Below are 14,105 nucleotides of genomic sequence, written 5' to 3'. Positions count from 1 at the left end.
AGACCCTGAAAACCATTAACATTGGCTACTGCCCCAACACCTTGTAATCTTTAATCGGCAGTAACGTAGTCTGATTTATATCGGCATTTTGTTTTTCGTTTTACTTCAACCTCATAATAATTGATTCATTTACCTATTAACTTTGTTATTCAGGATCAGGACAGAATCTCAATAAATCGAGGGCGTGCTTCTCGATCGGCAACATTATTGACCTCCCTCATTTTATTTGGAGCGCACCGGATAGGGCAAAGGGCAATGAACAGTCGAGGCTTGTTGTTGTGTTGTGGCATTGTTTATTTAAATATAATATGTACAGTGGGTTCCTAGACTACTCCCCCCCCCCCCCCCCATGCCCCTCAGTCGTCTTCGTGCGGCGCGAACAGCTTAGCCACCTCGAATAGGTCGTCGAACTCGCCGCGCGCCAACACCTGCAACAGACTCGCTCGCGTCATGCGCTCCATCGCCATCAGCGCGTCGCGGCGCCGCCACAGCACAGTAAAGAGCTTGGCTAGGGTTTTAATTCTAAAGCATTTCAGCACCGTATGCCGTGTGTTACGAAATTCTAAGGATGCTGTCCATCAGACCAGCGTGGACCAGTTGCGATCCGCGGTCACACCGCACACCGCACGTAGCAATAGTGATTAGGATTTTTAGTTGATAGACATTATTATTATATTAGTCGATTTTCGTAACACGTGGGACGCAGCGCTTGAAACGCTTCAGTACCACTACCGTTGATACGTGTGATTATATCCTCTTTGGCAGTCGTCACTCGGAAACGTAGTTTATGAACGCTTCTAAAGCCGAGTTTAGACTTGCAAGAAAAATCGCGCAAGTCGCATTACACTGCGGCGCTCGATTGAGCACCACAAACTCGTCGGTTTTACGGCCTCGCAATGTAATGCGACCTGCACGATTTTTCTTGCAAGTCTAAACTCATGCAGCTTGACAGCGACGGCGGTGGGTGAGCCGGCTGCCTGCTCGGTGGATATAGGTTGCCATAATATGCAAAACAGAAGTTATCGTGTCGCATGTGTGTGTGTTGTGTGTGTGTGTGTGTGTGTGTGTGTGTGTGTATACCTGTCGGGCGACGTGCATGCGGTTGAACAGGTTCCAGAGCAGCACGCCGACCACGCGCTGCTCGCGCAGGTAGAACACCACGCCGCGCTCGTAGCGGCGCGCCTCCGCCGGCGTCTCCGCGCCCGCCTCCGCTCCCGCCGCCGCCCCCGCTCCCGCCGCCGCCTCCGCCGGCGCGGCCGCCTCCGCGTCGCTCACCGCGTCCGCCGAGAACACGCCCACCGTCGGCAGCTCAGAGTCGATGATGCCGATCGCCTGTAATGCAACACTGGTGTGAGTGTGAGGTGTGTGGGACAGACAGACATTACTTAATAAAGTATGTCATGTGTATCATATTCCGCGATTAATGAACTTTCGAGGCCTCGATCAGGAGAGCGGGCGTCGGTTCACGACGAGATGCGACACGATCATTCAAAGTCAAAGTCAAAATATCTTTATTCAATTTAGGCTGTAACAAACACTTATGAATGTCAAAAAAACTACCACCGGTTCGGAAAAAACCTCTGATGAGAAGAATCCGGCAAGGAACTCAATGAGGTATACATATCTCACTACTTTGGAAAAAATCTCGTATCTAAAATCAATATGTCAACAAAATTGAACCTTGATGTAATGTCTATAAAGTTCACTCAAAAAATAATTATGTATTTTTAAAAGTAGCGACGAGTTTTTTAAAAGTAGTGACGATATACAGGGTGGCTCGTTTAGATCGGTCAGTATGGGATGGGAAAGTCTGAAACTATAAGACATTATAAAAAATCTGTTTTTAGGAACCATGTCATCGATTTTAGTAACAAGAAAAACTGCATTCTGTAATACCTGGAGAGTTGAATTTTTTGATACAGAGATAGTGCATAATGTCCATGTTAAAAAAAAACATTCAGAACCTGGAGTACCACCTGGTGGCCTCAATGTGAAGCTCAAGAGCCCAGTAAAACTATTAGATATGTCCCAGCCACGGTGCTGTCTTGTTAAATTAAAATAGTTTAATCCTATGCGTGTTTTGGTGATGTACAAAAGTTAAAGGCCTGGAGTACTCGAACCTTTCATGTTCGAACAGAGTCCGAACTATTAGAGGTACTGAAATGCCATCTTAGTAAAGAAAAAAAATATATAGTGTCAAAATTATAAGGTTTAGGGTACTCTGTGTAGGATCTGATAGTACCGCGAAACTACAAAAGAGTTTATGGGATACCCGCCTTAGTTATAATCTGTTTTAAAAAAAAATATATACCTCGTTGAGTTTCTTGCCAAATTCTTCTCAGCGGAGGTTTTTCCGAACCGGTGGTAGATTTTTTTGACATTCATAAGTGCTTGTTATAGCCTAAATTGAATAAAGATATTTTGACTTTCACTTTGAATTATTAAATGAATTCGTTGAGCACTCTCTAATGGTCAATAAAAGTCAAAGCTCGTCTCGATCGAGTCTCGGCACGTATCTTTCGGCAGGTTTCGTCGAGACGATCGCTGGGCCGCCGTCCGGCTCGGGCGGGGCGGGGGCGGGGCGCGGGACTGACCTCGTATCCGAGCTGCGGGCCGAGGTCGCTCCAGAACATGCTCTGGTGCGTGTAGGGCTCCGGCGCGCGGTCGCCGGCCATGTTGGCGGCGGCGCGGCGGCCCGACAGCACGGCATGGTCGTGATGCTGGACGCGGCGCCGCCCCAGCAGCACGTCGTGGAAGCAGGCCGCGTCCCCCGCCACCCACACGCCCGCGCGCGCCAGCAGCTCCGCGTTGACCACCACGCCGCCCAGCGCCGGGTGCAGCTCCAGGCCGGCCGCCGCCGCCAGCTCCACGCGCGGCGCCGCGCCCACGCACTCCAGCACCAGCTCGGCGCGCAGCCTGCTGCTGCCGCCGTCCGCGTGCGCCAACAGCAGCGATACACCGCCGTCCGCCACCTCGCAGCCGGCCACCTCGCAGGCCGGCAGCTGGCGCACGCCCATGGCGGCCAGGCGGCGGCCCGCGTCCGCCGCGAGGTACCCCGGCAGCAGCTCCTGCAGCGGCGCGCCCTCGCGGTACACCTGCACCACGCTCTTGCCCGTACCCTGCACTGCGACACGACACGACACCATCGCAACATACGCCGACAACGATATGTACACACGTACGAGTACGCTATTGATCTACCGCAAATACACGGTCATTTTTAATCGGTGACGGTGATCAGGAATAACAAAAAGCGATAAGGACGATCATACCGAACGACTTCTCCCATGGGACCAATACGAAAATCGGGGTAAAACAGTCGGCTATTTCATAAAAACCTCAGCACCTCACCAGCCTCAATTAATGAAACGAGGGAATTTTTTTCCCGATTTTCGTATTGATCCCATGGGAAAAGTTATTCAGTATGACCGTCTTTATCACTTTTTGTTATTCCTGATCACCGATTAAAAACCATCGTGTAGACGAGTAAAACTTACCACGTAAACATATGACATTTTTCTAAATTAAGAACGGGGTGCCGCCGAAAACGCGTCCCACGGGAACTCCGAAGGGAATCATTTTACAGATAAGAATACGTATCGCCCATTTTGACGGAGCGAGTACGCTCATCAAGAAAATTTGCGAGCATTCTATATTGAATACCCGTTTGATTAAAAAAAAATAAGTTTCTGTAAAATAATAATAAAATAAACTGTATTGAATGCCTCCGCAAAGTAATGAAATCTTCCCACGTGTTCTACACGCGCGTTTGGACAAAATGGATACTCACGACGATCGGCGAGCGCGGCGGCGAGCTCGGCGGCGAGCAGGCCGGCGCCGACGATGGCGACGGTCTGTGTGGCGGGGTCGTCCAGCAGCGCGGCCACGCGGCCCGCGTCGCGCACCGTGTGCAGGGTCAGGGCGCGCCCGGCCGCCGCCGCGGGCGCCAGCGCCGGCAGCCGCGAGGGCACCGAGCCGGTGGCCAGCAGGCAGGCGCCGTAGCGCACGCGGCGGGCGGCTGGCCGGGCGCCTCCAGCGTGGCCGTGCGCGCCGCCAGGTCCAGGCCGGTGACGCGCCAGCCGCGCGCGAGCGCAGCGCCCGCGCCGCCCTCGCGCAGCGCCTCCACCGGCGTGTAGAAGGACAGCGGCTCGTAGGCGAGCGCGCGCCGCTTGCCGTTCCACTGCGTGAAGGTGAGGCGCGCCGGGTCGGCGGCGGCGGCGGCCAGGTCGGGGCGCCGCCACAGCTCCTTGCTGAGCGGCGGGCGCATGTAGGGCGGCGCGCGCTCGGCGCCCACGAGCAGCAGCGCGGCGTCGGGGCGGGCGGCCCGCAGCGCGCGCAGCGCCGCGAACGCCGCCGTGCCCGCGCCCACCACCAGGAACTCCACGCGCTCCGGCAGCGCCGCCGCCTCCAGAGGGTACAGCTCGCCCTCCTCCTCGCCCGCGCCCCGCCCCCGCTCGCCGCGCCCCGCGCGCCCCGCTCTGCAACACGAGACCCGTCAGTGCCTCCCCGAGACTCACGACCCCGACCCCCGCGACTGCCGATACTCACCCTCGGTCTCGACTGGCTCCTTTTCACTATCGCTCATTTTGCGATAAAAGTACGCCTGGAACATACAAATTAATATTGTCGATTAGTGCCGTCCGAGAGGCCATACGCGGCGCTGAAACGCTTTTCCCGATCATTAATGGTCCCGTCCCGAAGGGACTTGTGACGTCTATGTTTTGTTACAGTGGAATTTTAAAGATCTAGCCAGAGGTGCTTCTTCACAGATCATCCCAGCCTATATACGTACCACTGCTGGGCACAGGCCTCCTCTCAGAACAAGAGGGCTTGGACCATAGTTCCCACGCGGGCCCAGTGCGGATTGGGAACTTTGCACGCACCATTGAATCGCTTCACAGGTTTGTGCAGGTTTCTTCACGATGTTATCCTTCACCACAAAGCTTCTTCATAGATATTTCGGATAAAGTTCCATGACTGCAGATCTATACTTGGGTAAAAGGAGCGAACAGGGAAGAAGAAGGAGAGAAGTCAAGTGTAGTATGATAAATATCAAACACATTGTTTGATGGGATTTTTTGCACAAAATGGAGAAAGCTTTGTTTGCTGAGGAGCAATCAAATTGCATTTAAAGAGCAAGACAGATCTCAACTAATAATACATGAACATTACTAATGATTATTAGATTGTGAGAGGACTCACTCCACCAAGCGAGGCGGTGAGCGCGACGGCCGCGGCCAGCGTCCAGGCGCGGCGCGGCGGGGGCGGGGGCGGGGGCGCGGGCGGCGGCGCTGCGGGCGCGGGGGGCGCGGGGGGCGCGGGGGGCGCGCGCGGCGGCGCCGCCGCTGACGTCATCATCACCGTCTACCAACACACATCATTGGACAAAACTTTATTGAATTGTTACAGAATATTGTGTACTGCAACTGCTTGAAAAGTGCTTTCAGTAAAATTGATCAATACTTTACAAGAAGTATGACAATCAAATGAAAACTATTGCAGAACAATTTCAAACACTAGTTTTAACTAATCTCATACATTAAACACCATCAGCGCATCCCAATAAACATGCAACACTAATAATTACCGTTTTTAATTTTCTTTTCCTTGTAGGCTTGAAATCATTTAAAAAAATTAACTTAGCAATATAAGTTTATTTCCTGTTGAAATAGAGTAAAAATACATAAGCATTCCTGCATTATGTCTTTACCAGGTCCCTAATTAATGATTAAGTTGCTGTTCTGAAGCTCATATTTTTTACTTATATCATGTTTCAGTAACCAAATTTACCAAGTAAGAGTTCAACATAACTAACAATTAGTCCAATTCAATGAGAAGAGTTGTGTGTATGGTGTAGTACTCTCCGTTAGGAATAATTCAGTTAAAACAAACTATGGATAATAATCTGAATTAAATGACATTATTATTATTATTATTATAAAAAACTAAATAATTAGGTATGATATGACATGAAGGGAAATATACTATGCAAACAAAAACCAAGAAACAGTCATTAAATTGTAAAATGGAATCAGCCTCTTGTGGATCTGTGTTGATGCTTCTGAGCTCACCTGGCCGGCGCTGCTGAGCGAGGCGGCGGGCGCGGCGGTTCCTGCAACAATACACACCAACACCATTCATCATCATCACCCATAATTTTTATTTCATATAAGTAATAAGCATTCTCACGTAATATTTTAACACATGTATCACACAATAGTAAGATAAGGAGATAGCGCAGTGGATACTGACGAAATACTTTGAAAACATCGCGGCGAGGCGCCGCCAGCGCCTCCACCGCCTGCCGCTCCAGGCGCAGGCCGCACAGCGCGCGCAGCATGCTGCGATTTGCCGTTGCCGATAATACCGTAAATATTGTTCTAAACCGAGCGACTGCAATCCTTAGCCTTTAATTTCATTGCCGTACATTTGGATTAATCGATTTTTAAAAATCCGAAACAGAATCTTTAGGTTAGGCTTATGTCGACTGGTGAGGTGACAGTGACACTGACAGCCTCAGGTGTCAGTTAAGGCGCGGGCACATGCAGTCGCTCGACGCTCGTTTCCAGATCAAATCTAAGGGTCTACTCCGAAGTTTGAAAATCGAAGTTCGTATCGTACCGTCTTTCTCGCTCTCGTATCAAATAGTATAAGTGTCCGAGGGACCGAACGACAGAAACTTCGATTTTATAATTTCGAAGTAGCCCTGCTGGTCTCGTGGCATATATAGCGATAAAGCTGAAAATTTTCTACTTTTCGCTGAAAAGAAAAACGTCCTAAATTTGGAAAAATATCTTTTTTCATTTTCTCCAATTTTTTTTATTTGTACTACTGCCACGACTGCCATTAAAGGAGGATAAAAAATCAGCTTCCAAGATCAAGATCATTCTTACAAGCGGCTATCTTGTTCGCTGCCTTTTAGAGTCGCGGGAAATTCTAAATAGGGTCACGTGACCAGATTTATCGCTAGAAACAAGTGTCAAGCGACTTGCATGTGGCCGCACCTTTAAATTTCGCTCAAAGGCGTCTGTCTGAGACATTGCTAAAAACGACACAAATGGCGTCTACGACTACTGCATGGATGTTCATTCGATCGGCTGGCTGACAACATTCCAGTGTCAACTGGATGTCATTTATGAGTGAATTTATTTGTCAAATAGTGGTCGGTCAGACGAACGAAACTGAAAGCCGCAGTTGTCATCGTAAAAAAGATTCTTATTATTGTTGGCTGGCGCATCTTACACTGCATTTTCTACGTACTGCGGTGGACAAAAACTGATTCCAAAATTCCTCCAGCATCGGTACCGGAGGCACCCTCATCTCTCCGATCTACTGACTGGTAGGTAGAGGTAGCGAACGTTCTCGGTGCAATCTTATTGTGCACGCCCTCCATTGCTGTTCTTATTGCTGCGTCAGAAACCGATCACTAGTTTAAGTTCTTTCGTTTTAGTGTTATTAGCGTTATTATTTGTCTACATCGCGCATCGGAGTCGTGACGCGATGTCGCCTACCAATGGCACAACAGCCGACCCCCGCCGGACGGCCGGTCCGGGGTCCGGGCCGGTCATCAGGTGCGAGCCAACCATTGTTTAGTTTCTAAACCAGTTTTTTATTAACTTAAAATTCCTAGCTGATATTCCTGTCGTCACATCGCATCGTGGCTGTACTTACGTGTTAAGCCCAGTCTGATTAGGAAATATTTGGATTTTAAGTAGGTATTTATTTAATCCACAAACTCGCCAAAAAGTATGCCACTATAAAATCATCTGGGGTGTAAATAATAAAAAAAAATGCTGTATTGAATTTTAATTCAGTGCAGAACAGTGGATAATTGACCTGTTCTGTAATTGTAATATTTTTAGAAGCTAATTAGAAAGCTTATTAGAAACTTGTATCATCATAACATGAATCTCAGTAAAGGAAGTGGAAGGACACTTAAAATAATTTTGATATAGTAGGTATTTTTGGGTGCAACAATGAGCATGGCTATTTCCATTATCTTGTAGATAATGTCAAAAACATTCACATGAGGTCAAAAATGATACAGGGTGGTCTAAAATTGTTTATTTATGTTCAAAATATGTAAAAGAAAATGAAATGTGATCAATGAACAATCGGTTTGATATGTCTATTCTATTAGTTTTCGTAGTCATATCTATCGGTAGATCCGCCCCAACTATCCATTGCACATATAATCGAGTCACAGAGCGATAATGCAGTCGGACGGTTCAGGTGGCTGGAGATGATGGGCGCGTGCGAGACGGGCGAGGTGTTCGCGCTGGTGGAGGGCGTCGGCGGCGCGGCGGCTCTCGGCGCGCTGTTCGCGGCCGTGCGCGAGCCGTGGCTGACGCGCGCTCTGCTGCAGTACCATGCGCGCACCGGCTCGGCGCGCGCGCTGGCGGCGCTGGCCCGCGCGCCCGAGCCGCACGCGCGCCATCTGCTGGACGCGCTGGCCGACCAGCTGAGGGAGCCGGCCGCGCGTCGCGCCGCCCTGCGCGCGCTGGCGCCGCTGCTCGCGCGCCGGCCCGTCTGGCTGCACCGGCTGCCCGCGCACCCGCTGCCGCGCGAGCTGCTGCGCGCCGCGCGCCACGAGCGACACGCGCCGCCGCTGCTGCACGCGCTGCTGGCGCTGGCCGCGCTGCTGCCCGCGCAGCCGGCGCTCGCGCACGCGCACTGGCCCGAGCTGGCCGGCGCGCTGCTGCGGCCCGCCGCGCCCGCGCCGCCGCCCGCCGCCGACCACCTGCTGCTGGCGCGCCTGGCGCTCTTCCGCGCGCTGTACGCCGCGCACCCCGTCTCGCTGCTGGACGCGCTGCGCGCTGACCTGGCCGCCGCGCCGCCCGCGCGCGGGACGCCGCCGCGCGCGCGCTGCCGCCGCTGCTGGCCTCCGTGCGGCTGCACCCCGCGCTCGTCACCGGCTCGCGCCACCAGGAGGCCGACCCCGCGCGGCTGGCGCGCCTGGAGCTGCACGACGTGGTGGCCGAGGCGCGCCGCCTGTCGCTGCCGCCGCACGCCGAGGGACGCGACCGCGCGTCGCCCGCGCCCGCGCCCGCGCCCGCGCCGCCCGCGCCCGCCGTGCCGCAGCCCGGCTCGGGCGCGCACGTGGCGCGCGAGGCCGCCACGCTGCGCCCGGGCGCGGAGCCCTGGTTCGCGCTGGCGGAGCGCTGCGGCGCGGACTCGGCGCCGCCGACGCCGCTGCCGGTCTCGCCGGACGCCGGCGAGCCGCCCGAGGCCGCCGTGGAGGCGACGCCGGAGAACACGCCGGCCGAGGAGTCGCGCGCGCAGTTCCGCTTCCCGGCCGAGTCGGGCGCGGTGCGCGCCATCGGGCGGCGCTCGCAGCCGCCGTCGCCGCTGCGCAAGGAGACGTCCCCGCTGGGCGCGGCCGCGGGCGCGGGCGAGCCCTACGGCGGGCGGCTGACGCGCATGGCGCTGGACCGCGCCGCGCTGGAGGCGGAGGGCGCGTCGCGCTCGCGCCGCGGGCCCGACTCGCCGGTGCCGTTCGGGGCGCGCCGCCGCCGGCCGGGGCGCCGGTGGCCCGCCCGGAGCCGCGCGCGGCGGCCCCGCCCGACGCGGCCGACCGCGAGGTGCTGGAGCTGACGACGCGCGCGCGCGCCGACGACGCGTGGGCGGACTGCGACGACGCGACGGCGCTGGTGGCGCGCGCGCGCCTGGCGGAGCCCCGCAGGCTGGCGCCGCTCCCGCGCCGCGCCGGCGCCGCTCCGCCCCGCCCCCGCGCCGCGCCGCGTCCTGCGGGCCCGTAGCGCGCACGCGCACCTCGGAGATCGCGGTGCAAACGGTGGATGTGTGGCCGGAGCCTTACGAATTTATTATCGCTGATTTCTACAAAAGCCTTCCTGACGACTTTTCTAAAGAGGTAATAATTAATTTAATTTTCCTTTTTTATCAGACCATGCAAATGTGCCCCACACCATAATATTGCCTCACCGTGCTTCACAGTTTTTTGGATTTTTGTTCTGCACACACGTATTTTGTAACCGAAAACTCACACTAGGGGTACAGATCTCAGGCTCTGTCAAGCGCGCCACGCATGGCAACACTGGCGTTTCGTAAGTGCTATTAATTAGAAACTTTTTTGTTTGTGGCTCACACCTCTGAATACCTTGGTCTTAGACGAAGGTTCTATTTTATGCACTAGAGCATAAAAAGTCATTTTATGTCGCTTAGATCCAGCATGAATACCAAATTTTATGAGAAGTGAAAATATGCTTTTCGTGTAAGTGTATGGTTTATTTCGTCCAGCCCTGTATATTCATGAATTTTGGGGTTTATGTTTGAGTTACGTAGGGATCAAAATCTCCTTTTGAACTCAGCCCGACATACTGCCGCGGGTCTATGGTCGACGCCATAATTCGTGAGACTAAATTGACAAGTCAATGACAGTTACAGTTACAGGGTTACCAGGGTTCGACGAAATTAAATAGTGATGTAGCCGATATCGATATTCAGTGTCGATTCGACTAAATGGTGTGGCATTTTTTTGTACAATTTCGGGAATATTGTTGTTGCAATTGTCACTTTCATGGAGAAAAACGAGATCTTTAGAATAGATGAACTACTAAATACTTACTTGTTTTTGTAAGGTTCTTAAGTATTCGGAAGTACTTTGGACAAGGGAAGAAAAACTGGTAGATATTATTTTTTATAAGTAGTATTTATTAGGTTTATAAATTGAGATAGATTCAAGAGCATGCGATCCGATTCGTGAATCGTTTCATAGGCTTAAGATTCATTACGATTCAAAGAGAAAAATCGACGAATGCCCCGCACCTCCCCTGGCCCTATAATACTACGAAGTGTATAAAATTCTAACTTCGTATCTTGCCGTCCTGCTGACGTTAATATTATTTAATACGCGAGTGAGAGGGGCGGTACGATACGAACTTCGATTTTCCGGCTAGCTGGTCGGAGAAATAAAAGGCGTGTGGTTACAAAATAAAAATATAATACAAAAGAATATATATACCATTATTTCAGTCAGCACTGCTCTTGTAGATAAATTTAAAAAAACACTGGCCTGAGACTTGTAGGATAGGTAGGGAAACAGGGCAGGGTGTTGAGGTAGCCTCGAAGCGTCCAGTCGCGACGGAGATGATGATTTGGATTCAGCAGGAAAAAGGAAGGGCTGGAATAAAACACCCTGCTTTACTGCTTGCTTGCAGCACCCATCCAAGTCTCGTTATATAGTGTCGGACCAGCGAAACAAAGCTAAACGAGACTTGGATTAGGTTTCACACAATATAAACAAGAATAAATGTTACAAACAGAGCAAATAATATTTACAATACCTGCAATAGTGGCAGCCCTTATATCACAAGTAAAAGTCACTGAATTAGCTATCACAAAGTGAAATAATTAATTATTTCTATAAATAATAAAATTTCGGCTTACGCCCTGCCAAATAGTAGAGCCAATCGCGGAAAAAAAACAAATGAGTATCAACAATTTAGAATTTAGAATTTTGTTCTTCTGTAAGCGGCCAGTTGCGCACCGCGGAGGTTTGCCATGTTACAATCTCTTCTGAAGATAATGATGAAACTATTACTTCGTATAGCCCACTGCGCACTTGGGGACGGCAATGATATCATGCGCATATAAAATAAATAATGGATATATATCACAAGAAGCTAATGCCGTAATGTTTTATTTTATCGATACGAACAGCACTACCCTGACTGTGGCAACATTTGAGCACAATGAATTGTCAATTTGTCCATCAGGAGACCCACTTGCTCGTTTGCCATCCAGTCGAATAATAAAAAAAAAAAAAAAAAAAAATTTAGTCTCACGAATTATGGCGTCGACCATAGTTGGGCTGGGCATGCTCCCGGGCATGTCTTAACGATTACGGTCATCGTTTAGACGGTCGTTCATATTGCGCAGAGCGAGGAGTCGTCGACGCCGAGCTCGCGCCTCGACAACTACCTGTCGGCGCTGTACTCGGGCGAGGCGGGGGCGGGGCGCCGGGGGCGGGCGGGCGGCGGGGAGGCGGCCGAGCAGCTGGCGCTAGTGCACGCGCAGCTGCTGTACGAGCGGTGGCGGCGCGAGGCGCACGCGGAGCGCAACCGGCGGCTGCTGGGCCGCTGTCGGCAGGTGCGCGCGCTCGAGCTGGGCGCGGCCGCCCTGCGCGACCAGCTGAGGGCCGCCGCCCGGGAGCGGGACGCGCTGCGGGCGCGGCTGGCGCGCGACGGGCCGCCCGCGCTCGTGGCCGCCCCGCGAGCCGACCACGAGGCGCGCCTGGAGCCGCGCTGGCCGAGGAGCGGGCCGCGCGCGCCCGCGCCGACGCCGCGCTGCGCGAGGAGCGGTGCGCGCGCGCCGCCGACCGCGCCGAGCTGACGCGCGCGCGCGGCGCCGGGTTCGACGCGGCGCGCCACGTGGAGGCGCTGGCGCGCGCCGCGCTGGCCGGCGAGCGGCGCGGCGAGCACGTGCGGCGGCTGCGGCGCGAGCTGCTCGTGCTGGCGGAGCGCGAGGCGCGGCTGGCGGCGGGCGCGGCGGCGGGCGCGCGCGCGGACGCGGCGGCGCGCGCGGCCGCGGCCGACCTGCGGCTGGCGGGGGAGCGGCTGGCGGCGGCGCGCGCGGACGCGGAGGCGGCGGCGGCGCGGGCGGAGGCCGCGACGCGCGGGCGGCCGAGCTGGAGGCGGCGCTGGCGGCGCGCGACGCCGTGCTGGGGGAGCTGCGGCGCGCGGCGCGGGCGGCGCACGAGGAGGGCGCGGCGCGGCTGCGGGCGCTGCAGGACAAGTACGAGGCGCTGCAGCGCGTGGCGCGCGCGGGGGAGGCGCACCGGCTGGCGCGCCTGGCCGCCGCCGAGCCCGCTCCCGCGCCCGCGCACGCGCCCGCGCCCGCGCCCGCGCCGCGGTAACGCGCCGCCCGCGACCGACCGACGCTGACCGCGTGCTGACCGCGTGCGTGACGAGGAAGCCCGTCCGGCGGACGGCGCCGACGACGACCGATGACGAGGGATGCCGGCCCGCATTCCTGTATTTGTTCTCCTGTTCGTTTACCAGTAGCGCGTTCTCGCTCTCGCTTATGTTTGCAGCTGACGGCCATCGATGTATAAAGCGTTGTGTGAAATCTATGTATCTTTGTATTGAGCCGATTACTGTCACGCGCGTCGGGGCGACGAACTTATTTTAACGATGTAGTCCATTTCATTCAGATTGTTTAATATTGGTAATTATCGATAAATGTTATATTGTAATAATAATAAAGAATGATAACTACTTTTGTTTTTTTATTACTCACAAGTTCACACAAGTTGTGAAAGAAAACAAACACGCGAACACCCAAACGTCACCTTCCAAACATATACCTACCAGATCGAAATATCAATTACTAGCTTTTGCTTGCGGCTTCGCTCGCGACCTACCTATCATAGATTTCATTTCTACGAATCTTTTTTTCGTGTTTTGATTGATTTTTCGGAAGATTACCTATATGGAAATACAAATACAGACAGACGTTTCAGTCAGACAGATAGTGCAAATTTTCGAATTAAAAAATCAACCTATCCATAATCATAATTCATACAACATGTTCATACCAACTTTGAACTCCAGCCGTTTCACATCGCAACTTTTTTGGCTCTGATGATCTGACGCTTTGAAATTTTATCGCGACATTGTAACAAAATCAAACCTATAACGTATTAATTTTTAATACAAAATTACTGTGATACCGTGATTTGGGTGGACAAAAGATTGTGAATTCACTTTTGGTCATTAAAATTAAATGAGGTAAGTAAAATTTATTCAAAAAGTGTTTTATTTTCGTTGTCAGGTTTGTTTACTTCATGTTTAGTTGTACCTACTTTACTGTAAAACGAAAAGATAAAGCTATCTTATTGGTTTCTTGTAATAAATTAAATATCGTTTTCAGATCAAAATGAGTATCATTTGAAGACCGGTTTTGTGAATTTCAACCGCAAACCGTTTCATAAGGAAAATTATTGCTGGACATGTCCGAGATGTAGAGGAATTAAGAACAAAACAGGGACAGTGTTCAATAATTCAAGTTTGCATCATAATACAAACATCTATTACTAGAATAAGGTAGTTAAAGTCTATACAAATTGCTTTGTTAATGACAGATTC

The 14,105-nt window shown here is 52.8% G+C and overlaps 2 pseudogenes; one reads left to right on the top strand and one right to left on the bottom strand.

The window, feature by feature from the left end:
* Positions 1-345: 345 nt before the first annotated feature.
* Positions 346-6,504, bottom strand: LOC141435635 (apoptosis-inducing factor 1, mitochondrial-like; annotated as a pseudogene).
* Positions 6,505-7,118: 614 nt separating this feature from the next.
* Positions 7,119-12,925, top strand: LOC141435487 (uncharacterized; annotated as a pseudogene).
* The last annotated feature ends 1,180 nt before the right edge of the window (positions 12,926-14,105 follow it).

This window comes from Choristoneura fumiferana, chromosome 15 (assembly GCF_025370935.1).
Source record: "Choristoneura fumiferana chromosome 15, NRCan_CFum_1, whole genome shotgun sequence".
NCBI classification, from domain to species: domain Eukaryota; kingdom Metazoa; phylum Arthropoda; class Insecta; order Lepidoptera; family Tortricidae; genus Choristoneura; species Choristoneura fumiferana.
This window is presented reverse-complemented; position numbering and strand designations above follow the sequence as displayed.